Source organism: Ambystoma mexicanum, chromosome 10, assembly GCF_040938575.1.
Source record: "Ambystoma mexicanum isolate Mex_15411 chromosome 10, UKY_AmexF1_1, whole genome shotgun sequence".
Taxonomy (NCBI): domain Eukaryota; kingdom Metazoa; phylum Chordata; class Amphibia; order Caudata; family Ambystomatidae; genus Ambystoma; species Ambystoma mexicanum.
In genome coordinates, this window is record NC_090932.1 from 187,388,446 (window position 1) to 187,416,246 (window position 27,801).

Sequence of the window (27,801 nt, forward strand, 5' to 3'; positions counted from 1 at the left end):
GGGAAGTGTGCATTATTCCTAGTTGCTTCTTCCTCTTCTCAGTACTTTGTAGGTACTCACAGGGAAAAGTAGGGTCTGAATGAAAGTAGCCCACGAACGCTGAGGGAAGGGAGGGTAAGTCAGTGTTAGGGAAGAGGTGATACCATGCCTCGCCAACCTTCACCCACTCTCCAATCCTCAAAGACTCTCCACCCAGGTGACCCCCCCTCGCTACTCCACCATCAGGGTCAGGATCCAAAAGCAATGGCCCTTCCTTGGCCACCTGAATAGAAGATCCCCGGAGAGTAGATGCGAGGACGCCCTCAGGTGTCTCCCATTAGAAGCAGCAAGGATATGTCATGACGGACTGGTAAACCTGATAATTGTAGTGCTGTATTTTTTTAAAAAGGACTTGTGAGTTCAGTGGGTAGATATCCTCATACGTGTCTCTTTGTAACTGCACAATTGATTCTGCAGCATATTGTGTCACAATTGGATAGCTCACAGAGTTTAAATCATATGGATTTGTTCTATTCCCACTGCAAAATGTGCTGTAAAATGTGTTCTTTCGACCTGGGAAGGGTACAGCTCCCTTGCATCACTCTGGAAACCTCTGCCCCCGTAGCAAAAATCAAAAGCTGCCACCCATTAATACATATGGCGGTAAGTGAATATATCTTCAAGTGAAATATACACATTTAGTTCAATTAACCTTTCCCTTCAGAAGATAGTGCACAAAACAAATGATTATCTCCCTTTAAAAAAAAAGTAATCGACACTGGGAAAATAACTTGAGAGCGGAGCATTTCCAATAACTATGCTATCAAAGTATAAAAGGCGCCCATCTTTTCAACCCAAGAATTTAGAATGAAATATTCCAAGGAAAACAAAATCTAAACAGGAGATGTGTGCTTTGATGACACTTGCCCTCTCATCCTTCCCCTTCTCACCCCCAGGATTGCTTTCAACAATACTCTGTTTTATGACGAGAACCTGGATAGTACACAAACCAAACTACTCGCACAAATATATAAACCCTTATAGAAATATGCTAAGCAGAACATTTGCCATTCTTGCATTATGCCCCCACCTTCATTGGAAGACTAAAAACGGTAATGGCCCAAAATGTTGCCCTCATAATTGCGACGGCAGAAATGCACACTCTTTTTTTTAACACCCCCTTTACACCACATATATATGTTGGGGGGGTATGGGATATTATAGTAATATGGGGGGGGGGCTGCGGGGGTCTCCCCCTGCATATCTATGTGGTGCAAAGGGGGTTTAATTACAAAAAAAGTCTGCATTTTCGGACGTCGCCATTATGTGTGGTCTCAGTGATCACATAAAACCCTAAAAACACCAGCATGCCATTCGGCAGAAGGAAAAAAGATGACCTGTGCATTTAGCGCTTGACAATAAAAGGTCGTTGTTGGAGAATGAGAAAGCAGGTTGCGCTTTGTTTTTCCTCTGAAAGAGCTTTGAAGCAGCGCCAGGTAGAGGGCGCTCACGAGGCAAAGAGGCCTGGAGGTGGACCTTGAAGAGAACAGCGGTGGGAAGCCAGCCTTGGAGCCCGGAGCGAGCAGTGCAGCTGTGGAAGAGGCTGGCTGGGTTTAAGGAGTGGGAGTACATCAGAAGGATAAAGGCTACGGCGGCGGCGGCGGGGGTTGGGGTGGGAAGAAGGCTTCTGGGGCATGACTAGTACCCAGCCCTTCAGCACTCACACTAAGCCTGGTTACTTGCAGACTCGGTTTCTTACCCACGTATTTAACATTGTTTTATGTTCTTAACCTACGCAAAATACTGGGCATGTGAACTTGGCATTGCTGTGCCGAGTCCTGCTGGGGAGAGGGTGGGGGCGGACTGACCCCGCCTGTAATGTTATTGAGCTGAGGCAATGGCCCAATGTGGGTGTGCCACCTGCTGCCAGCCCCGCTCCTGCAGGCTACGGATCTTCCCGACCCCCCACCACCCTGGTAGGAGGTATTGCATGCTTGCTGTGTCCTATGTTTCCTGCCGCGCGCGTGCACACGCACACGCGCGCGCGCATATCTTGTTTTATTACGTGCTCAGAGGGGGCTAAGCTATACTCGTGTTTCTTTTGGTGATCGCCGCAGGTTGTGCATCTGAACTTGGCGCGCGCGCTGCGTGTTATTATTGTTGTCCTTGGTGGGAAGGTAGATTTGAGGCGCCTGCTCACCTGTTATAATTAGACCGCCCCATTTCCAGACCCGCGCGCGCGACGAGGCAGCGCAGCTGGGTACTGAAGTCCCCTGACACAAGAGACGGGGGTAAGGCACGAGAACAGCAGGCGAGGGCATCCAAAACACATACTGTAATTTAATGAAAGAGGCAGGTGAGAGATGTGCCAGACCCTGAGCCCGGGCTATGCCGCCGTTTCATTTCCTCGGTGTAACACTATCTCGCCACCTGACTTGACACCTGCGCGACGTGCCCCTTTAAGCCACTGCCAGGGTGGCCCAACTCCCCCTCGACCTGCCCAAAACATGACCATCCCAGCACCCCTCAAAAAAGACCCGCGTGAGGGCATCGCGCAGTACCCCTTCTTTCTTTCGCCCAGATGCTGACCTGAGGCATCTCGGCTGGCCCCTTTGCCAGCTACTGATAAGTGTATCCTTGTGCCCCTGCCCCTAGCTATTCCCTGCACCTTTGCCACCCTTACTGTCAGCTGACCTTCCAGTGCCATCTACCTGCACCAAGCCACTCTCAATAACAGTAGGCTCTGCTATGTCCAGATGCTACGCCTGCTGACAGTCACAGGGGACCCTCGTGCCGCACTTGCCTGCCTCTAACAGCCCTTCAGTGCCCTCCGCCTTCTTCATGCCACTCTTATTGACGGGATTGTCCGATGACTCACTGCTTGCCTCCGTGCCACTCGTACTGACAGGGGTGTCTGATGACCCACTTCTTGCTTGCGTGCCACTCATGCTGACCGTGGACTACCCGATGACCCCATGCGATTCTGGATTTAACCCCGGACCACCCAGTGACTCCCTGCATATGTGATGAATCCTGCAGCGTCCTCACTGATCCCCAGCCTAAAGTCTCCTCCCGTGTGGCATGGGGAAGTCAGCCGCTGCCTGATCCCAACCCTGGGGGTGGTATCAGGGGGGAGGATCACATGGGAGGAGACGGCTATCACGGGGTAGCGGTGACTCTGCTTGGAGAGACGCAGTATTCATCTTCTTCTGACGATGAAAGTCATATCATCCCCAGATACCTAATGGCGTGTTATCAATGTACAAGTCCCCCCCATATAACTACTGAAAGGGTCTGTCATGGAAAATCATTTAGAGAGGATAACGTTGGCCCCTCTGGGGTTCAAGAGTCAATTGTGAAATACTTAAATGAACATGATTCTGTTCTGGGTAGAGGTCCTCACTCCAATATGGGACCACAAACCCTTCTCACAACCTCCCCTCACCCTGATAATACCCTGAAGCTAGCCATCGCAGACCACAACACCTGAGCGGGACATTTAAATCCCAAAATGTGACCCAGCTGGAGGAAGAAGGTGAAGGAGATGTAGAAGGCAGTGCAGAAGGCGTTGCTCGTAGAGGGCCTCTCTGAAGCACAGAAACAACCACCGACAGAAGAACGCCAATGGAAGCCGTTGCAAAGATTGCAGACAAACTGCTTTGCAGAGGACATGCAGAGGACAACGGCGTGGTTAGCAGAAGCCCAGCTGACGAGGCAACGTGCCCCGGATTCAACATTCAGTTTATTGGTGAACAAGGAGCTGTGGGAGAGACGCTCAGCCCACCGGAGGTACACATGCTGACCGTGGACTACCCGATGACCCCATGCGATTCTGGATTTAACCCCGGACCACCCAGTGACTCCCTGCATATGTGATGAATCCTGCAGCGTCCTCACTGATCCCCAGCCTAAAGTCTCCTCCCGTGTGGCATGGGGAAGTCAGCCGCTGCCTGATCCCAACCCTGGGGGTGGTATCAGGGGGGAGGATCACATGGGAGGAGACGGCTATCACGGGGTAGCGGTGACTCCGCTTGGAGAGACGCAGTATTCATCTTCTTCTGACGATGAGAGTCATATCATCCCCAGATACCTAATGGCGTGTTATCAATGTACAAGTCCCCCCCATATAACTACTGAAAGGGTCTGTCATGGAAAATCATTTAGAGAGGATAACGTTGGCCCCTCTGGGGTTCAAGAGTCAATTGTGAAATACTTAAATGAACATGATTCTGTTCTGGGTAGAGGTCCTCACTCCAATATGGGACCACAAACCCTTCTCACAACCTCCCCTCACCCTGATAATACCCTGAAGCTAGCCATCGCAGACCACAACACCTGAGCGGGACATTTAAATCCCAAAATGTGACCCAGCTGGAGGAAGAAGGTGAAGGAGATGCAGAAGGCAGTGCAGAAGGCGTTGCTCGTAGAGGGCCTCTCTGAAGCGCAGAAACAACCACCGACAGAAGAACGCCAGTGGAAGCCGTTGCAAAGATTGCAGACAAACTGCTTTGCAGAGGACATGCAGAGGACAACGGCGTGGTTAGCAGAAGCCCAGCTGACGAGGCGACGTGCCCCGGATTCAACATTCAGTTTATTGGTGAACAAGGAGCTGTGGGAGAGACGCTCAGCCCACCGGAGGTACACAGACGCTGGCAGGCAATCAGAATGGATGTCAGAGTTCTGCCGCAACAGCTGAGAGTGAAACAGAGATGCCAACGAAAGACCGTGAGGTGGCCCAATGCTAACGCTGGCCCCAGGGTGCTCCGAATGCGGCAAGGGCTAAAAGCACACCTCTTTGAATACAGAATAATTAAAGAAACTAAGCAGAGACCATATAACTTTGAACAGCGCATAATTAAAGAAGCAGAGCAAGATTGGCAAGAATTTAAGTCCCCTTCTATGGTGCTACTATTGGGGAAAGCTTATGACCAGCATTGCCAACAGCCAAGAGGCTGTGTGAAAATCACCCCAAGACAAAAAGGCCATACATCCCTGTGTAGGAGATATCACTTAGGGGAACTTATAACTGGCATTGCCAACAGCCAAGAGACTGAAACCATACAGAGGCGACAAGGGCGCAGCTCTCCATTTTTAGGATTTCAACTGGGGGAAGCTTGTAACCCATGCTGGCAGCAGTTAAGTGGCTGTCAAGAATTAGTCAAAAGACTATCTGAAACCAATGCTTCTGTATTGAAAGTCCAGTTGTGGGAAAACTGGAACACACATTGCTAAGAGTCAAGAGACAGTGAGAAAAGGCAATTATTGTTCAGCCCTCCTTCCAAGAGATATTGGTGTGGAGAATCTTGGAATCAATATTGCCCTCATATTTGATTGTACTTGTAGGTTTCATCCTGCTGTTGCTTTGAAACTGTTGTGCTTTCCTGACAAAAGTGTTTCACTTGAAGAAGTTTTGGTCTATCCTGACAAAAGTATTTCACTTGAAGAAGTTGTGGTATGTTAATAATTGTGGAACATTTTCCTGAAGAGAACTGTTGCTTTGGGTCTTTGAACAAACATTTGTAGAAAATACATTGTTGCTATCAAAAGGAAAGATGTTTTGAAACAAAATCCACTTGTGTTTCCACAAGGGATACTGTGGAGAATAACCATGGTCTTGATTTGTGAACTAACATGTGTGGAAAAGATATCTGTGGTATCAAGGGAAAAAGACACAGTGGATGAAAAAGACTTTTTGTGTTGCCTTAAACGAAGCTTTTTGGAGACAGAACTTTGCTCAACATATTCCTGAATTGATCCAGGAGAAGGGTATCCAACACTGGTCACACGGATTGTTTACAAAACACTTAAGTGTGCTGAACTGAAAGAAAGCCATATATTCCATGTTTCATTTTATTGTAAGTATTAGTTTGATGGTGAGAGACTGTTTGGATATTAGGTCACTTTTATTTAGTTTTAGTTTTCCAGGCAGGAACCTCCTTGTTAGGGAAAGTCAGGTGTTTATCCAACCCTTTTTCATTTATTAAATGGCAAGGCTTGAAAAAACATTACCTATGTGTCCGTCTCACATTTCTGAACCCTCAAATATGGTTTCAGATGTGGGATCTGGCTCAGTTGATACAAACTAGGAACCCAGTAATCACTGTAAAAACCTCTCATGAAACTTGTCATACAACTCTTCGAGGGAGAGGAGTTTATCCGTGAAGTAAATACCCATGTTACAGTTCTTAGAATCAAACAGCGAATTGTGACTCAGTCTGCTTTTCCCCCACACTAGCAAAACCATTTTTCACCAATGACCTTTGGGTAAATTTAAAAAGGATATCGGATTACAATTTAAAACAATATAGTAGGTTCACTTTAATAGTAAAACACGAAACAGATTTAACCTTAGCTTTCTCCTTTTCTGGCATTAAACCCAGTCTCAGGAAAGTCACCCGGGTCGCTGCCAAGCTGGCAGAATTACCTGAACCAATAGAGGTAGATCCTTCCTCGGACGTAGAGAGAAAAAGTAATTTTCTTAAGCCAACCAGAGAGGTGGGACTTTTATGTAGGCCAAGTGGAATAAGATCTGTACCCGGTAGAGAGAGAGGAAGCTTATTCAGAAGATCGGGAAATGGCCACCATAGAGGCTCTTCTTTCCCATTTGTCTGCCCATCAAATAAGGGCAGAGGAAAGATTTCAGGAGGGGTTGGACCGAATTGCTATTACCTCTCAGAGACCTATAATCCCACAGGGGATGTTACAACTGTATAGAGAGGGGGAAGACCTAGGATATTTTTTTCTTATTTTCTTAACTTTGAACATCTGGCTCATCAGTTGCATTGGGGAGCACAACTAAAACCTGTCATTTAGACACCTTATTGAAGGAAGACATTCAAAATCGTTATCATTTGTTGAATCCTGAAGGGATAACCCCATTTGAGGAGATTAAGGAAGGATTATTGAAAAAGGTAGGCCAAACTGAACATTTCTATAAACACTAACTTGGAGACATCAAATTGAATACTGGTGAAACTCCAGTGGTATGATTCGCTAGGATACCAAATACTTTGTCCATGTCGATAGGAAAGAAAACATTATGAAGCTTGAGAAAACTTTACCTTTGTGTCTGTCGTGCATTTCTGACCCCTCGCAAGGCCCTGCACACTCTGTCAGGGGGCCTAAACCTGCCACCATGCCACTCACACTGACAGGGGACTACCAAATGCCACTATCGGAGGCTGCCTGCTCTGCTTCTCCACCTATCTGGGGTCCAGCGCTTCAGAGCCTCTACCTCTCGCCTGCCTGCACCCGGCTTCCTGCTAAATGAACAGAAATGGCTGCAAAAACACACCCAGGGGTGAAATGATGAACATCACACACACACGCAGGAGCAGTGTGTTGGGAGGGGTGCAAAGTAGGGTGTCTCATGTTCTCTTCTTCAAGAGCTCTAACTTTTTGTGGTTGCTAAGCAACCACAAAAAGTTACAACTCTTGAATGCAGCACAAGACCCAGTAGCACCCACTGCCGTGGCACAGCCCAGGAAGGTACCCATATTGAAAAAAACTGAAGCTCAGAGCTTTCTTTTTTCAAAATAGGTAGGAGTCGCAAAAGGCCAATGCAGGGGTTGCAGACAGTTTTTCTAACATCCAGATATGCAGAAAGGGTAGTTGGGTAGTTTTGACTGGGAGTTCCATGTCCCTAAGGTGGGAGTCCCTCCCAGTGAGGTCCCATTTACCCAGACCCCTAGGGAGGGTCTTGCTAAGTGGGCTCACCTCCCTAGCCTCAAAGGGGGTGGATCCCCTCTGGGGAGAATGGACGACTTGTCCAGATTCGTCACAGCTGAAATGATAGACAGTCAGCACTGTACCACCTTTGGCTACCAACAGGCAGCCCCTGCCCGGTGGCTGCTCCTGCAGGTAATCTCTCGTCACTGCCACCAGACAAGTTCTCCTTTCCGGGATGGCATTAAGGGAGACTCCTACTCTCTCCCAGTCTGGCCGGTTTTCACATTGAGATATTAAAACCCATCCTGTCCTACCTAGCCAACAATCCTCCCATTGTGTCACCCTGCTACCCTCCTTGGCACTTCCAGCTCGCTATTGATACTGATATTTTATTTCTATCGCGCTCGTACACATGTGTTTCATAGCGCAACAAGGCAAGGGAGGGGAACAGGGGAGAACAAAACAACGATCTTACTAGGTCCAGTGACACTGAGAACGTGCAAGTGCATGGGAGAGGGGGAGGGGAAAAGTGCATGGAAACTACCTCTAGTAGCTTCAAAAAATGGCAGTAAAAAGGTTTATCAAAATAATACCACCTCAAATGCATCCCTGTATGCTTCTTGCAAACTGTAAAAAGCCCCCCAGAATAAAAGAAAATGGTATGCATGTCCCCTGATCCTTGTACATCACACCAACCACCCAAACAGCCATTGTCTTGTTAACCAGAAAATCATTGGGACGGTGCTCCCTCCCACAAGCCTTTGCTACAAACGTAATTGCTGGCCACTTTGCTGCCCCCACAGGACCTGCATCTGCCCTGTTACCACGTCCACAAATGAAATGTGCAACTGTGTCTTCTTCTAGCCAGGGTGTGCTGCCAATGTACTGCCTATCATGCCGGTGCCCAAATGCCAACCTCATAACTGGCCTTCATTACTTTGGAAAACCAGTTACCTGGCAGGACATTCAAATGCGGGGTCCAAGGTTCCATGGTTACAGTGGAAAGCTGTTATAAATTCTTCCACCTCGGTTGCAAGTTTGGGAACTCTCTCCCATTGAAAACGAGACGAGCATGAGTGATATCGTTTTTGCACCCCTCAATAAATCTCTAGTGAAGTCAATGTTCTTATGCAAACAGTGTCAAAGCAATGCCCTCAATAGGCAGAGTGCATGCAGGCACCTCACTGACGTCCTGCGCGGTAGACTAAACACTATGGGGCTCATTAGGAGTTCAGAGCTATTAGCTAATTCCTCCAAACTGTGGTATTTCCCTCTGATTCTGGATAGTCCCTATTCTGAAGTCCTACAGGACAAGGAGGAATTACCTCAGTGGGGATTTCCACTGGAGGTATTACCTCCTGTTGGGTTTGTTATTGGTTATTTATAACGTGCACATTGGGAAAAGGAGGAATTACCTCAGTGGGGATTTCCACTGGAGGTATTACCTCCTGTTGGGTTTGTAATTGGTTATTTATAACGTGCACGCTGGGCCCAGGGATCAAACCTGTGTTGCTCTGCATCGTCTTGCTTCCAAAGCGAGGCTGTTGCCCCTGAGCTATTCTCCCGGCCCAATTATCAGGAGGACTGGAAATACTAAAGGTCATTCCATGACCTTCCGTTACCTCCAAACTTGCAATGAAGCTTTTTGCCCTTGCTAGCCAATGGGTGCTTTACATGGTAACCACTACCAATATGGAGAAAGCCTCAAGGGAGGTCATCTAAGTAGCCATTCATTACACCCCTAGCTCCCAGCCCACCCCATAGCATACTATTTTTTTGCACAGAATGGCACTGAAGCCACTACTCCCTGATGCATCAGAGAACAGTTTATTTTGAATAATGTCGTTTTGGGGCCCCTTCCATACGAAGACCCCATTCTACTTCACAGAGAACGCCTCCCAGACCTTCTGATCATCCTTCGCCTCTTTCTTTTAGCCCAGCTGTGGCTCCAGCCAACTGTCGCAACACGACCTTCCCAGCATTCCACCTATGACGAGGGTCTTAACGTTGCTTTCTTATTGTCCAGGCACACTTTCAGAGCCTCAGACAGCTATGTTGGCTGCACGGAGGTAGGATTCCTGGGGCACTGTGTGTAACTCTGGTACTACAAAGGAATGACAGGGATAGGCCCTTCACATTTGCCCTGTGCCAACAGGACTCCCAGCCTCCTGGTCATTTTTTCCAAATACTCCAAAAGCCCAGATCACTTGTCCTCGTCTTCACTAGCCACACACAGGAAGACATCTAGATAATGTAACCCCCCTGGAGTCCACCCTCTTGCTGAAAGCACCTGGAGTCCACCCTCTTGCTGAAAGCACCTGGAGTCCACCCTCTTGCTGAAAGCACCTGGAGTCCACCCTCTTGCTCAAAGCACCTGAAGTCCACCCTCTTGCTCAAAGCACCTGGAGTCCACCCTCTTGCTCAAAGCACCTGGAGTCCACCCTCTTGCTCAAAGCACCAGAAGTCTACCCTCTTGCTCAAACCACCTGGAGTCCACCCTCTTGCTCAAAGCACCTGGAGTCCACCATCTTGCTCAAAGCACCTGGAGTCCACCCTCTTGCTCAAAGCACCTGCAGTCCACCCTCTTGCTCAAAGCACTTGCAGTCCACCCTCTTGCTCAAACCACCTGGATTCCACCCTCTTGCTCAAAGCACCAGAAGTCTACCCTCTTGCTCAAAGCACCTGGAGTCCACCCTCTTGCTCAAAGCACCTGGAGTCCACCGTCTTGCTCAAAACACCTGGAGTCCACCGTCTTGCTCAAAGCACCTAGAGTCCACCCTCTTGCTCAAAGGACCTGGAGTCCACCCTCTTGCTCAAAGCACCTGAAGTCCACCCTCTTGCTCAAAGCACCTGGAGTCCACCCTCTTGCTCAAAGCACCTGGAGTCCACCCTCTTGCTCAAAGCACCAGAAGTCTACCCTCTTGCTCAAACCACCTGGAGTCCACCCTCTTGCTCAAATCACCTGGAGTCCACCATCTTGCTCAAAGCACCTGGAGTCCACCCTCTTGCTCAAAGCACCTGCAGTCCACCCTCTTGCTCAAAGCACTTGCAGTCCACCCTCTTGCTCAAACCACCTGGAATCCACCCTCTTGCTCAAAGCACCAGACGTCTACCCTCTTGCTCAAAGCACCTGGAGTCCACCCTCTTGTTCAAAGCACCTGGAGTCCACCCTCTTGCTCAAAGCACCTGGAGTCCACCCTCTTGCTCAAAGCACCTGGAGTCCACCCTCTTGCTCAAAGCACCTAGAGTCCACCCTCTTGCTGAAAGCACCTGGAGTCCACCCTCTTGCTCAAAGCACCAGAAGTCTACCCTCTTGCTCAAACCACCTGGAGTCCACCCTCTTGCTCAAAGCACCTGCAGTCCACCCTCTTGCTCAAAGCACCAGAATTCTACCCTCTTGCTCAAAGCACCTGGAGTCCACCCTCTTGCACAAAGCACCTGGAGTCCACCATCTTGCTCAAAGCACTTGGAGTCCACCCTCTTGCTCAAAGCACCTGGAGTCCACCCTCTTGCTCAAAGCACGAGAAGTCTACCCTCTTGCTCAAAGCACCTGGATTCCACCCTCTTGCTCAAAGCACCTGGAGTCCACCCTCTTGCTCAAAGCACCTGAAGTCCACCCTCTTGCTCAAAGCACCTGCAGTCCACCCTCTTGCTCAAAGCAGCATTGCAAAAAGTTACTGTATCGCCCAAACATAGCGCATGAGATTGTGCAGCGCATTGGTATGCGGCGTTCATAATACGGTTCGCTGTCCAAAGCGAAACCCAGCAGCAGGTATCTGCTTGGGTGAACTGGTAGCAGCCCAAATGTAGGTCTTAAGACTACTTATGCTGATGAGACCCCCTCATTCTTAATCGCCATTATTTCTGCTTCATCAAAGGAGGTGCAAGGTCCTGCCCATTCAGCCCTGTCCAATGGGAAGGTCAGAGCGTCCCATTCCAGGAATGACAGCTGGTGTATCATCATGCAACCCCCTGATTTCTTTTTTGGGACCAACCCCAACGGAGACAACTTCATATTCATCAATGAACTGCAAATGGCCCTTCAATTCTGCCTAATTTGCATTTTGCATATCATGTTCTGCAAAACAACTGTCCCTTCCCTATGTGTTCGAAGTTTCTAGCCTCAGATGCTCCCATTAGCCCTTCATAAGGAATCACAAAGCTGTGTGTGAATTCCTCCAACAAAATAAGTCTGCCCCTTTTATTCAGGTAGTATGCAGGGGTGCGCTGGCCTATAGGGGACCCCGGAGGTTTCCTGGTACTCCTCTGCACCCTGGGACTCTTGTGTGTGGTATTTCCACATTATCTCATAGGAAAAGGGTTGGGCTTGCTGACAATGGGCCTCATTACACGGAAGGCGGTAAGGGTTAACGGTCACCAGTAATGGTACCGGTGACCGTTAACCCTTACCGCCTTACTATGAGGTACCTTAGCGGGTTGGTACTTTAACGCCTGCTTTTAGCAGGCATTAAAAACCAACCCGCTAAGAGACCTTTGTGCTAATTACGGCACCGCAAATTTGCAGTACCGTAATTAGCACCTTCCCCATTCCCATTATGCCCTATGGGGCAAAAATGGGAATGGGGAAGGGCAATGGTGGAAGGGGGAATTACCGCCCCGCCAACCTTGGAATAGGGCGGTAATTCCCCTTTCCACCAAGGCGGTGCCGGTATTTTACCGGCATGGACCAAGGTGCTATTGGTCCACCGCCTACCGTGTAATGAGGCCCATTACTTTGGGGCCACTTTGTATATTATTTCCAGGGCCTCATTTGGGTCCCACGCCACCACTGGTAGGATGACAATGTCGTGGACAGCTCCCCAAGTGTTAAGGGTGTTGACAGGGGCAGGGCTGCCCCTGCTCCCGACAAGTCCCACCCCCAACTCTCTCACTGGCACCCCGCAGCAGGCTGGCTCTTTGTTTTCCGAGGCAGGTGGTGGCCTCGGGGCATGCTGTGCTTTTGCTTGGCATCGTCTTTATCAGACCGAGTTCTGCACTCCTTGTCCTTACTTCCGCCCCCCTATACCCCCAGCCTGAGAGGCTGGTTGCAATGGGCTAGTCAGCCGGCCTGCCCCTTGCTTGCATATAGTCATTGCGCGCCTTGGCCCATCATGTGCCCGGGTTCCTTTCGTTGTACCTGCAGAACTGCCCATCCCCTTGTGCTGTGCATCTACCTTTTCAATCAGCTCTTAGTGTTGGTTGATGCCTTCCTTTAAATAAAGGGCTTCCTCATGCAGTATCGTTGCGATGATACCCGATCCTTTATGCCACACACCTCAGAGGCCGCGTCTTCTCGGCATCTACCCGTCAGTATGGCAACCGCAAATGCCTCTTTTCTAAACCCTCCTCTGGCAGTAAGGGAAACATCAGGAAGTGTTTTCGGCCGAACACCTTAACCCTCTGCGCCAAGGGCACATGCTCCTCATTGTTAACTCAGTCTTTGACAGGTCCCTCCATGGATGGCTGCAGTGCTGCTCCTGGACCCAGGCTCTCGGGCCCACCAGTGAATCCTTGGGTTAACTCAGTCTTTGACAGGTCCCTCCATGGATGGCCGCAGTGCTGCTCCTGGACCCAGGCTCTCTGGCCCAGCAGTGAATCCCTGGGTTAACTCAGTCCTTGACAGGTCCCTCCATGGATGGCCGCAGTGCTGCTCCTGGACCCAGGCTCTCGGCCCAGCAGTGAATCCTTGGTTAACTCAGTCCTTGACAGGTCCCACTATGGATGGCCGCCGTGCTGCTCCTGGACCAGGCTCTCGGGCCCAGCAGTGAATCCCTGGGTTAACTCAGCCCTTGACAGGTCCCTCCATGGATGGCCGCAGGGCTGCTCCTGGACCCAGGCTCTCGGCCCAGCAGTGAATCCCTGGGTTAACTCAGTCCTTGACAGGTCCCTCTGTTGATGGCTGCAGTGCTGCTCCTGGATCCAGGCTCTCGGGGCCAGCAGTGAATCCCTGGGTTAACTCAGTCCTTGACAGGTCCCTCCATGGATGGCCGCAGTGCTGCTCCTGGACCAAGGCTCCCTGGACCCAGGCTCTCGGGCCCAGCAGTGAATCCTTGGGTTAACTCAGTCCTTGACAGGTCCCTCCATGGATGGCCGCAGTGCTGCTCCTGGACCCAGGCTCTCGGGGCCAGCAGTGAATCCCGGGGTTAACTCAGTCCTTGACAGGTCCCTCCATGGATGGCCGCAGTGCTGCTCCTGGACCCAGGCTCTCGGGCCAGCAGTGAATCCCTGGGTTAACTCAGTCCTTGACAGGTCCCTCCATGGATGGCCGCAGTGCTGCTCCTGGACCAAGGCTCCCTGGACCCAGGCTCTCGGGCCCAGCAGTGAATCCTTGGGTTAACTCAGTCCTTCACAGGTCCTTCCATGGATGGCCGCATTGCTGCTTCTGGACCCAGGCTCTCGGGCCCAGCAGTGAACCCCTGGGTTAACCCAGTCCTTGACAGGTCCCTCCATGGATGGCCGCAGTGCTGCTCCTGGACCCAGGCTCTCGGGCCAGCAGTGAATCCCTGGGTTAACTCAGTCCTTGACAGGTCCCTCCATGGATGGCCGCAGTGCTGCTCCCGGACCAAGGCTCCCTGGACCCAGGCTCTGGGGCCCAGCAGTGAATCCTTGGGTTAACTCAATCCTTGACAGGTCCTTCCATGGATGGCCGCATTGCTGCTTCTGGACCCAGGCTCTCGGGCCCAGCAGTGAACCCCTGGGTTAACTCAGTCCTTGACAGGTCCCTCCATGGATGGCCGCAGTGCTGCTCCTGGACCCAGGCTCTCGGGCCAGCAGTGAATCCCTGGGTTAACTCAGTCCTTGACAGGTCCTTCCATGGATGGCCGCATTGCTGCTTCTGGACCCAGGCTCTGGGGCCCAGCAGTGAATCCCTGGGTTAACTCAGTCCTTGACAGGTCCCTCCATGGATGGCCGCAGTGCTGCTCCTGGACCCAGGCTCTTGGGCCTAGTAGTGAATCCCTGTTAACATCTTTATTCTCTTTTTCCTTGACCTAGTGGGTCATTAAGAGTGTGGCATTTCCGAATATGGGTGCCGGTCGCACCGTACCGACATCCATTTCTGGACCGCCACATTACAACCCTGCTGGGGGTTCCATCACACCCAGGAGGTCAGACCTGCCGGGCGCGACAGCACCCACCCGCAGGGTTTTCATGGAAGTAGGGGCACCATTAGCAACGGTGCCGGTGCTTCCATGTCTCCCTGCTCCCATGGAGTCCTATGGGGATTAACATTTGCCGGCGTCTGACCTCCAATCCGCCGGGACTTGTAATGTCTCGGTGGCACCGGGAAGTCAGGCGCTGGTAAAGTATTGCGAATCCAAAGGCAACCCGCCAGAAGCACAGGCAGGGTTACCGCCACACTCGTAATGAGACCCATGTGCTTTCACCCCTTCTTTAGTCTTCGATGTTGCCTGAGTCAATTGCATGAACAAGCCTAAGAGCTTCTTGTCCACCCCGGGCCCATCCTTGTCGTTCTGATTCCCCTCTTGACTGCTGCTCTCCTCTGTTCCCCATTCACTACCGTCTGAGTGCTTGCTGCCTTTACTGGAACCTTACCCAGTCACCTCCTCTCTCCTTGCCCCACTGCCTGATGCCGTGCCGCCCCTTCTCTGCTTCTCCAACCTCCCCAGGAGAGTTTGAATTGCTTTTGCTCTTAGTCTCTTTCTGTTCTGGTTCAGTTCCCGCCACCCGCTCTATGGAAGGGAAGGAAGCCCGGTGGCCTTTATAAGGAGGGTGGCCTTAGCTACAGTTGTTTGGCTCACGGACATTGGCTACAATGCATCCAGCAGCTATGCGTGGCCTGCGTCATTGGCTACAATGCACCCAGCAGCTATGCGTGGCCTGTGTCAGCGGAAGAACACCAGGCTGTGTCATAGATAATCTACTTCCTGCTACTGACCCTGTATGTGTCTGCGTTCGGGAGATTCCTGTACAGTCAAGGGCGTGTTTATTTCCCTTAAAGACTGCAGTGCCAGCTAATGTGCAGCACATGCCCTGGCCTAAGTGCGGGTACTCAGCTGCGCCTCCCAAAACAAGTCCCAAGGCTGAGCACTGCCGGCCCACACCAGCACAAACTAAGCAATGGTGCCTGACCAGCTAGCGCCCAGCTTGGGCAGGCTTCCCAGGCTTAGGACTTCCAGCGAAGGCTACATCTAGGAGGAAATGCAGGCCTCTCAAACGAGGAGGATGCACGCGCCACAATGTGAACCCGGGCTTATGGTCGCTTTTTCTGACTGTACAGCGCCCAGGGAGACTCGGGGCTTGCACAAGGCTTGAGAAGGCACAGCATGAAGAAGCCAAGTGTGCGCCAGAAGTAGGGGAAGTGCCGCTTCAGGATATACGGGGAAGGGAAGCCTTTATATTGTCTGTCCAGCAGACCAGTGGAGTCATGTATTGCCCTAATCCTCCCGGGCCCCAGGCTGCAAAGCACAGCCCCGAAATGGGGCCAACACGCAGGTCTAGTTTTGTGTAGGTAGGAGAGTCTTGGACCATAACCCAGCTGCCAGGCCGATCACATTAGGTCTCCTTCAGAAATGGTGTTGAAAAGTACTATGCAGCGTGTGGGGGTTGCCAGCTAACTGTAATTAGCGGCAGTGGCACTCGGGTACCCAGGTTTCTGCTCAGGGTGGTAGGAAGGAACTGTGTCCAGTCTTTAAGAGTCAGCATCATTGCTTGTTTCAAACTCCCAGGTACCACCAGAAAGTATTGTTTTCCCCTGGTTCTGGTGGATTATGCTAACAAATATCTTCATGGTATGTCCCGGTCAGAGAGAGGGTGACGTCATATAGCTTGCAGGGCTGGTATATCTGGAAACTTCCCTCTCTGTAAGAATGCCAACTTTCTGGCAATAATTGGCAGTTAGGGAGACAGAGCAATGCCCGGGGCAGAGACAGTGGCTGCATGCGTGTGAGCCCGAAAGTCCTATCCTAGCCCTCGGGTGTGATGGTGTGATGTTTATCTGAGCTTTCTTCTAATGGGTTCTCGCCGGCGGACGCCGAGAGGCCTTGGATCCCTCTGGGCCGGGCTACACCATGGCTCTTGTTTCCCTCTTAAAGTCTCCACCCAAAGGTGGCTCTGTGGGTTCCGCTGGTTGGTGGCAGTCTTTACCTTTACTCTAGTGAGGTCTACCCTGCCATTCACCAGATGTCCCAACTGAGAATCCCATGTATGATCCATCTTCCTGCAAATGAGTGAGATATGGATGTTGTCATATGTGGTCATGGGAACTGCCCGCATCAGAGCGTGAGGGATGCAGTGTGCAGATCCAGACATCTACACTCAAGAGAAGATCTGGGGAACACTCCAAGAAAAGTTGACTGTGATGGCCCCCAATGGGTAGGTGGCCTCTGTAAAGTGCCTATGATTTGACCTAGGTCCCTTCTCCAGCCCCAATGCCCCCTGCAACAATACCCCTGAAAAGTGGAATCCCTGTTCCATTGCCTTGCAACGTGTTCTGAAGCAAGGAGCACTATGCGAACATAAAGAGTGAGAGTGAGGAGGTAATGTCTGAGCCAGATACCTGACAATATCCTTCTTGATGGAGAATTTCCATCCCAGTGCAGACTGTACAAAGCCTCTAGCTTCCAGAAACAACACATATGATGCTCTGTTCCCATGACATGGCAGGACCACTCGAGAAGCACGGTCATGTACCTCCAGAACCCGGGCTTCACCCGGCCCTCAGGTGACCCCAATACAAAAAGACAGATCTGAGGACTGCTGTTACAGAGCCTGGCCAAGGTTAAGATCCAGTGGGGCCACCAGGATTGGGTCCCTCATCAGACCTGCATTGTAAATGTGAATAACATACAATGCCACCGGAGTGGCGTCCACACGCTGACCAGTGCGTCTGTAATGTGTTCCTCCCAAATGCAGTGGTCGAAGTGGGCGTGAGCGGTTGGGAGCGGTGCTCCTCTCATTTTTTTTAATTTGATTAAAGTTTTACTGTTCCTATACTTTTATTTTAAAAATAAAACTTTCCAGAGTGGTTTAGTTTTAAAAATAAAAGTGTAGGAAGAAGTTGAAACTTGCAGTTTAGTGCACTGCACTGAACATTCCCTTAACCAGCAGGTGTGCTTGTTTAGGGGTTTGAATTGTGCATGGGAGGGGGTGTGGAGATGGGGTTTGTGGGGAGTGGGTGCAGGCCAGCAGGGAACCTAGTTCCACTACTTCTTTTCATACACTTCGACGGCTGCCCAAATGGGATTACCTGCTCTGTATCCACCACAGAAAGAGAGTCTCCGCCATACATGCAAGGCCCGTCTTAACCTCGACACTGGCGAAAAAAATTGCCTGTGGCTCCAACATCATCTCAGTATTAAGAACTCATCCTGCACCAGGAACCGATGAGCGCTGCCTCAGCAGACCAGACCACCACACCCCCGCCTGCTTGCAGCCCCTCCATATACCCAGCATGGGCCCTGCAGTAGACACTAACCTCAAATGCCCCCACCAGAAACCCAAAACATCTTCCCCACACTTTCCATACAAGCGATATAAAGTATTTTAAGAATATTTCTGCTGAGCATGTTTTTCATTCAAAGTCATGGCTGTGTTACGCTAGATCTTGCCCTCCTGCTACCATCTGGGAAGATGGGTCTTTATCGCTTGACAAGCGTCACCAATACGTGCCCATACTACCATTTATTCTTGTTTTTCGCATAAGGTTTGCATCAGAATCTAATACAATCTTACATAAATCCCACTTCAAACTAGTATTTTGTTGACATATAAGTTCTTATTATTTTCCTCCATATCCCACTCGTTTTGCACAGGTTCTTATAAGCGGTTCCATGTGGTAATGTCGCCTGGAAAAAGGCGCCAGATAGGTGACTTGTTTTCCTGACCCCACAAATACTTTCCCCAGATATTCTAGGAGGGGTATCATTGTATATGATATACTTCCATCCTAGAACATTTGGGGAAAGTGTTTGATTTTGGGGGAAATGTCGCCCCCTAGCGGCAATTCCCAAGGGGACTTTATCAATGGGGACCTTTAGGGCTACTTTAAAGAAGCTCAAAAAGCATTTCTGTTAGGGTGTGCGGGGAACCCGGAAGGAATCCTGGTTTGCCTATGTCTGCAACTACTTTGGGCTCAAAAGTGGATCCCAGGAAAAATCCTGACTGTGAAACCATTCAGACCCTACATTAGACTGTGTCTGTATAAGGTCCATACATTGACTATGCAATGGTGTCCGGGTCCCCTACATTGTGTGTGTTAGGTGGTGCATAGCCCCTGTAGAATGCGCGTGAGACAATGCAGAGGTGTTGTGGTATGTGTTGTAGCGACAGTGAAGTGGCCCCTACATTATGGGCGAGATGGTACACAGAAAGAGCAGGGTCTGTAGTGTGTGCTTGAGGTTGTGCATGGTCCAGACAGTGTGTGTGGCAGTGTCCCATATGCAGTGTGTGTGTGTGATATTGTGCAAGGCCCTTACATTGTGTGAATGTGTCTGTCTCTGTCTGTGGCAAATTCATCACTCAGTCAATCATTTGAAATAAGCTTTATTTAAGAGGTTTTACATGAAAGCAAACAAAGTATGATACATTTTTTTCACTAAAACAATATCTATCACAAACCTTAAAACATATTACTTCAGAAATGAATAAAAAGGCACATCTATACATCATAATGAGCAAATAGCAAACCATGTGCCTCCTTACGGGTCCAGCGGTAGCCCTGCGGATGATACCGGCGGGTTGCTGCCGGACCCGGAAAAAAATATCCGGCACCTGACTTCCCGATAACACTGGGGGATTACAACCCCGGCGGTCCGGGCATCATGCGCCAGTCATTTGTAAGTCCCCATTCCCATAGAGTCCTATGGGAATGGGGACCATGGAAGCACCGGCACCATTGTTAACCGTGCCGTGCTTCGTGACGGCTTGCCTACTGTGGTCGCTGTGCCCGGCTGGGTCAGCCCTGTTGGGCACAGTGGCTCCGGCAGGCAAACCCTGTAGTGTGCTGGTCCAGAAACAACGGTGTCGATAGGCTTTCCGGACCGGCACACTTGTAATGAGGCCCAATGTATTTACAGCTAAAATACCAAAGGTCATTGTGCTATTTAGGTTGTATTTATATAAATATAAAATGGAGATTTGGTGAAAGAAAAAGATAGGATGTCAAAGTCAATTAATTCACCATAACCTTATTTAAAATGCATTTACGCGTGGCAGCCTCTCACCTTGGTCCTTAAGATCAGTGCTCTCCAAAGAAAAATGTATGGTGGCTCTGAAACAAATTTATCAGGGACTAAAACAAGATGTACAGAAGCTGGACCACCTTCCAAAAAACCCATTGGTTTTGGGAGGAATTCAGGGAATTAGTCCCCTCTCCCCAAGGGAGACACACCCTTTGGGGCTAGGGAAGTGAGCCCGCTAAGCTTAACACCCCTTAGGGGACAGGGGAAGTGGGATCCCATGGGGGTGACCCCGCTCTTAGAGGAGTCAGTCCCTAAACACGGATATATGTTATCCTCCCTTGTCTCAGGCCGTTAACAGTTTTGTTGGTTATACAGCTGTTAACTTGTATGACATCAAACTTCCTACACTAATGGCTGGTATGGTTTCTGCCACTCTTCAGGCACCGTCATCATCTCAGAACAGGGAATGGGAAATAAGCCAACCCCCTTGTTGCGTCAATGATAAAGACCCAATCAACATTGAGTGGAACCCGTAGAGCTGCAGAAGCAGAGAGACCTCCTCCTATGAGGTGTGGCAAAGAGAAGCCAGCACACCTCCAGCATGGCAGATCGAAGCGCAATCAAGCCTGCATATGGGTCAGCAACCCTGCCGAGACACCTACCAGAGAAGCCCAGCTCAGTAAGACTCTAAACGCCAGGAAGGAGCCTGAAGAGAAAACCCACGTCAGCTTACTGGAAGGCCAGCCTGGAGGAGCACTGCAAAGAGACAGAAGGTACGCAGTCGCTCCAAGGAACTGGGATGAGGGAGGAAAGGCCCAGCCAGACCTCAAGGCTGGGCAAGAGACAGGAAACCCCTAAGTGGGCAGAGAGAAAGAGAGAAGCCCCGGTGCGGGGGAAAACAAAGAAGCCCCAAAGTCAGACAGACAGCGAGAGGCCCTAGTGTCAGGAAAGAACCAAGAAGCATGAGGGTGAAGGGAGAGACAGAGAGAAGCCTCGATTTGGGGAAAGAACCAAGAGGCCCCAGAGTGGGGAGAGAGACAGATAGAAGACCCGGTGTGGGGAGAGAGCAACAAAATGGCAAAGTGGGTGGAGAGGCCTGAGACCCCAAGACGGGGTAAGAGAGTGAGACTTGAGATCCCAAGATGGAGAAAGAGAAGCAACAGCTCAAGGCAGGTTGAGAGACTGGAAACCCCTAAGTGGGGAGAGAGACAGAGAGAAGCCTATGTGCAGGGAAAGAACCAAGAAGCCTCAGGGTGGGAAGAAGCCCTTGCATGGGGAAAGAGCCAAGAGACCCAGGAGTGGTGAGAGAGAGACGGAGAGAAGCCTGAGTGTGGGGAAAGAACTGAGAAGTCTCAGGGTGGGGCGAGAGTGATGCAACCACAAGGTGGGCGGAGAGGCCTGAGACCTCAAGACGGGTTAAGACAAACAAAGCCCCAAAGCGGGGTAAGAGAGAGAAATCTGAGAACCCAAGAAGGGAAAAGAGAAGCAAGACCCAAAGACGGGGGAAAAGAAACCAGGCCCCAAGGTAGGTTGAGAGACACCAAATCCCAAGGTGGAGTGTGAGACCCGAGGACCCAGGGAGGGTACAAACCCAGGAGATAATTCACTGTAGATAGTATTACGAAGTTCCTTGGTGGAGAAAACCAAGAAGAATACCTGGTGTGGACTTAGGAACCAGGCGGTTCCAAATGATGGAAGAAAACCAGATACTGTGAGAAAGTATTTGACCAAACCAAGGAGAAAGAGACATTTGTTCTTCTGATTAGAACTGTGCCACGGGGTAAGGGGAACCTTTGTTTGATCTAAGACTGACACACAACCTCAAGGATAGGAAGCTTGAAGAGGCATTTGGTCTTCTGTTTTGAACTGTGTTAGTTCCTTTGTTTTGATAAAGAAACATCGCCTGGAGTCGGAAACCAGCCACCATTCTTTCCATTCTACTAAAATTAGGCTGTTTGTGTTCATAGTGGTAGGGACAGTAATCGGGTTAGAATATTTCTTCTGGACGGTGTAGTTTATCTACTTTGTAGGTCGTTCTGACAAGCACTCCTTTAAACCCCTTTCTTTTCTTAAGAGGTAGGTGTTAAAATGGATTTCTGAACTCTTACCTGGTGGGCAGAGGTTCAGAAGGCCAGCCTAGTTACTTGGAACAGGGTAACCTTCTGGACAAGCCAGACCAATCAAGGTAGCATTGGCGGCGGTGAAGACTAGGTCTCAGGAGGGGTGAGTGGTGATCAAAAGTCCACAATGAGCACACACAGTGAATGACACTACAAATTACTCTCAGTCAGGTGTACATCAAAAATACACATACATTTATTCAAGGCCTTTAAATCAAACACAAGCAAAGATCAACAGTAATACATAATCTCGAACAAAACTACTATAGAATGGCATACAGTAAGGTTCCACAACCTGCAAAGGAAAGGGTGAAACAGTGCAAATATCCTTTAGGTAGTCCTTCACTTATCAAACCCTAACTGAGAGGCAGTCCAATCCCTAAGAAGAGTGGAGTTTAGCGCTCAAAAGTGCTTTTGGTGCAAACACAAGCGATTGTGCAGTAGAGCGAAAAACGGGGTCTCTTGCTGGGGCTGTAGCAGCTCAGGAAGGCAGGTGAGGCAGTGAAGAATAAGTTCCCACTATTCAAGGAGGGTCTCCCCAAGAGGGCAGAACAGACTCCAGGAACTGGGAATAGCTTGGTAGCACAGGCTACCTCGATAAAGGTGAGTGGCCCTCAGGGGACACGTGTGTAAAAATGGATGGATGTGCCAGGGGCCAACGGTAAGGGTTACAAGTACTCACCGACCCAATGCACACTGCGGACCAAACTTCACCAGTCAAGTCCACTTTGGTTGCGGATTCAGATGCTGCAAAAGTGCAGTTCTGCGGCTTTCAGCAACTGAGTTCCATGGATGATTCTGTGGTGGGACAGTGGCGATTTCTCCTCTTCTGGTAAAGGGATCAACTCGATTTCACTGCAGCTGTTCTCAGGGCAGACAGGGGCACAGCAACTGTGCACCCACAAAGTTCGTCACCACGGCTGGACGACACGGTGACCGCGTGTGCTCGGGTTCAGGCATACTCTCTCATTCCAGACCTAGTGCACCTAGGTGTACGAAACCTGGTGGAAGAGTGCTTTGGACCCAGTACTTACGATCTCCAAAGTCTCAAGAGTTAACTCGAGATGGCGGCGGTTCAAGAGCAAAGGTCCTGCGCAAGCTGGTCAATTCACTGGTTGGCGCATGAACACTTCCAAAAAGGCTCACTTGCAGGTTAAGGTGGAGGTGCCATGAATAGTTGTTCCCACCTTCTAGTTCAATCAGAGGCAAAGGGATCCTGCAGGACAACAGCGGGCTCAGGGTGCCAAACCTTCCAGCGGGTCACCAGCAGTTCCTCGACTCGGCTTCTTAGTTTCAGGATGCTTGGATCCTATCCTAGGTTGCATGAGAACTCAAGAGATCGAACTGGTATGGGTGTTTGAGCCCTTCTCTTATCCAGAATCTCCTTTGCACCAAAATGAAGAGGACCCAATGAGAGATCTGCTCACCCACAGCGATGCCAAAGGTGGACCAATCACGGATCACAGTGGTCCCAGTCATTCCCAGCACAACAGACTCTCTGGCACCCAGGACGTGTATTGGAACTAGACAGTCCAGCCCACATCCTGGAGGCACAAACACAAGGCATCTAGAAGCCTGCAAAAGCTTGGCGTTTCGCAGGAGAATGCATGACCAAATAAGGACTGACCTGGGGCTACTCGACCTGGGGAAGCCAAAGGGACAAGATGGCCAAAGGACAGAACAATGGACCTCATGGAATTGCCATTTTGGGGCCAAGCCACGGTCCAGGTCCCAACGCAGTAACACGATATGGACTGAAAGAAAGGGTTAGAAAATATGTGAAAAATAACTGCTGCCACCAGATCTGTCCAAGGCACATCTGTACTTCTACCAAAAAATCCTTTGAGGGTGTCTAGGGCTTTTGGAAACAAAAGCACGACCCAAGCGCACTTTACTGTAATGTACTTTGTGCACTTGTAACTTGTTGCAGAAAAGTTGCAACATAGGGAAGGACTAAGGGAAACAAAGTCTCCCAGTACTGACTGTCTTTAAGGGCACATCAGTTTCCCCATAACAAAGTGAGCAAAAACCCAGCGGAGTGCAGCAGGCGGCTGTGCGCCACTAGCAAAAGTCAGGCTAGGCTTGTCAGACAACAGCAAAAAGTTGGGGGGGGTACACAACTGGAGGGAAAATTACACATACATGGAAATCCTTCCTAACAGTAGGGTCAAGAACCCTAGGTACAGTATAGGATTTGGGTGTTGTGTCTCCTGATTCTGCCTTAGCACAGTTTTAACAATGTATTGGGGCGCATCTTCTTCCAGAAGTATACCCTGGGCAAAAAAGAAGAAGGTGCATTGGTAAACTCTGTTTCATTGGAGCAGTAAGAACAGAGACATGGGCTAAGTCTTTCCCACTCTAAAGGTCTCTCACAGTTTCTGGGTGCAAAGGATCTAATGTGAGTAATGAGTTCTATGGGTGAGGGATATCATCCAGGTTATGTATCCCCCAAACCCCTTTCAGCTGGATATACTCTCAAGTGAGAGATTGGGTTTTATTAGCTCAGTGGATTCTTGCCTATGTTCAAACTCATTCAAAAAACATACTTTCCCTTTGTTTCCAGACTCTTTATTGAGTGAACAAATGTACTGCTTTCATTGCTCTATGTTCTGAAGTCACATTGGCCACAACTCCTGTTGGGCTTAAAGGGGCTCTGGGGATCAGTCATGCCCACATGCTACACAATGTGCTGCCTGGAGGTTGTAAATGGAGTAATTGTCTCCTGTCCCAGATGCTCTAGTGGTTACTAATATTACACCTGTCAAGGGTACTGTTACGCTCACCTGGTTCCCAGAGGGGCGTCGATCGGACCCGGACAGCTGCGGTCTCCATCAATGTGATGCATAGTGCAGAGATGACTGTCTGGACTGGCCTGCCTAATCTTGTCTGCTGGACTCGTAGAAGCATTCTCCTGCAAGTGGAGAAAGGGATTTAGCCACCTGTGGACTTTAGTGATGGCCCCCCAACTGTTCTCGTTCTCCCCACTAATCACCTCAGATATCCCCTCTTGGTAACCTCATCTTATGTTTTTAAATGATGAGCTCTCCATCCTGCATGGCATGCAGGGGCGCGTAGATACCAGTTACTTCACTGGTTTGAAGGTACTGGAGGAGTTCCGGAGAATATTGACTCCAGTGTCTAGGAAAGTTCAAAGAGTTCAATATGTCCGTTGTTCACTCTTGTTCCATTCCTCGTTAGGTTGCAGCTGGGTCCAAAAGAATATTTCCTGGAGGCAGCTGATGGCGTTCAGGTAAGGGTCTGTATTACCAAACACTGTCCGGTAAAAGTTGCATGAGTTTAACTTGCTATTTTCTCTCCCTCTATAGGTGCGGCATAGGAAGATGTAGCGATTAAAGGATAATACCTCCGGTGGTAAAGCAGGTAAGCCTATGGTGGCAAGAGATTGTCTTTGTCGGTTTTCTCGGCTCACCTTGTTATTCCTTTTGTTTTCCCCTAGGTGCTGGGTTTCGACGAAGAAAATGATGGCGGCAGCGCCGAGTCGAAAGATGAGGTGGACTGGTGAGTATAATGTGGCGTTGCTGCTGGCGAAGCGACGTGTGCTGAATAATGTCCCTTTCCAGGCTCGGAGCTGTGTTGGGTCTGGAATCAGGAAAGGAATCAAATAATGTCCATGATCTAACCTCTTTTCCTTTCTTTTCCTTTTGTCTAAGAGCTCCGGATTCGAGGCGGGCATGGCAGAAGACTGGATGCTGACTTGCAGACACGGTGAGCGTTACGCTGCTGGATGCAGAATAACACAAAGCATGGGCTGCTGTTCGGGCGTGGTTTAAATAGCCTGCAAAGTAGTCCCAGGTAAGAAGTTCCCCAGAACCACACCCGAGTGAAAAATAGTCCCTGTAATAAAATAGTCCCATCCAGGCCTCATGTTGGCTTGGACTCATTTGCAGCATGGTCTGCATAAGATAAGTAAAGTCTATGAGCCTGGCGCCTAAGGCGCCAGGACTGAATCCAAACAGCCCCCAGCCGGGGCTGTTGGGGTTTTAATAAGTATCTGGATGCCTGCTCCCGGGGCCTGATGGACTCGATCCAGATGCCCGGGGGTAGGCATCATGAAAGGTACACAAAAGGAGGTGAAGTCTATCCCTATCCTTGCTCACTACTTTCCTGTCTGCTAAAATGTTGCACACATCAGCAAGGTCGATATTTTTACTTTATTGTCATCTCCTTGGATCTGTGTGGCTTACAGTACTCAAAGCCTTGATTTTATTATTCAAGGAATTTCCAAAACCAAAAACAGCTACCAATCTTTTTGAGGGTGCTTATCTTAAAAAGATGCTACTATGTCTGTGCCGTGTCTACCACTTCCGTTTGTATCGAACACGGGATCTAAGTCATCACTCCTGGATCTGTTGTCTACCGGTTTCAGCGGTATCTCATTACTTCCCGCTTTCTTCAGGACATATACTGATTTTAGCGTTACTGGTCTCCATTATTAATAACAGAACAGCAGAGCTGAAAAACAACAACAAGAATGGAGTCTTTTCTTGTCCTGTGTGGCCACGTTTATAGGTTTTGGATCCTTTTCCCCAATTTCTGTAGGCTGTGGCATTCTGGTCACGTGCCCTTAAGGAGAAGAGAAAGAGAAAAAGGGGGGGTGTTTGTTTTTAATCTAGTGTATGTGAATTAATAACCACATATGGTTGCGTATCAGGGAGGATTTCTCACCTGTCTTCTCTTTTGTACTGATGATTTTATGTGTGCTTTTCCCAAACATGTAATTGAGGTATCTGTAAAACATTCATATATTTGTTTTGTATTTATTTTTTATATAGGAATATCCTTTTTGTCTCACCACTGCTTACATGGTGTGTACCTGTCTCTTCCAGGGTCTGTGATTTCCTATTCTCCAGTTCTTTTCATCTCCCCGCCTGTGTGCGTGGTTATGGATAAGCCAGGCTACTGCCTTCTCGCCGTGCTTCCCACTGACTAGAGACAAGGCAGAAACTCATTGTTTCTATGATGTGTATGCCCAGATTCTGAATTTAATTATAGCGCCAGTTCTATATTTATCCACTATTCTTATAGCCTGTGCTCAGTCCGGCTATATTTAACTTCTGTTGCTCTTACCTAGCGTTCAAGTTCCACAGGCACTGCTCTGCTGTCTCTGGTGCGGCCGCCATTTTGGAAAAGCTCCTATTTATATACACAGTGGTCATGTGATTGCGGGTCATACCATGTTTTGTATCGCTATGAATCTAGGTGATTTGTTCTCTCAAGTAATGCCTCTGATTCCTACTTCTAAAAGTTTGACTTCTACATCACGTTGTCCTGTTTTTCGCCTCGTTTGCGGTGTTCTTCAGAATGCCACGGCCTACAGAAAATTGGGGAAAAGGATCCACAACCTATAAATGTGGCCACACAGGAAAAGAATAGTCACCATTCTTGTTGTTGTTGTTTTTCTGCTCTGCTGTTCTGTTATTAATAATTGAGACCAGTAACGCTAAAATCAGTATATGTCCTGAAGAAAGCGGGAAGTAATGAGATACCCTTGACAGGTGTAATATTAGTAACCACTGACGGTGAGCTCCTTACCTGTAGAGAGGGCCAATTAGCGAATATAGGGACATTTAGTTAGACATAGGGACTCACACCATAGGATTAAGTAATTGGAATAAATTGTTTCTGTCTAAATGGTGTTAAAAAGCAGTCAGGCGAAGACAGGATAAGGAAGCCTCTGACTCCGAGTCATTTGTATATACCAGATCCTAATAGTGTCATACTGCACAAAAACCTTGGACAGGGAGCTATCCAGGTATAATTAGCTATATTTTCCAATCACCTGTACAAAGAGCTACCCCAATTATTTGACATGCATGAACTTCTGAGTTTTCAGACACCAGTTTAGAAGTCCCTGTGGATACTGCCTGGATTTG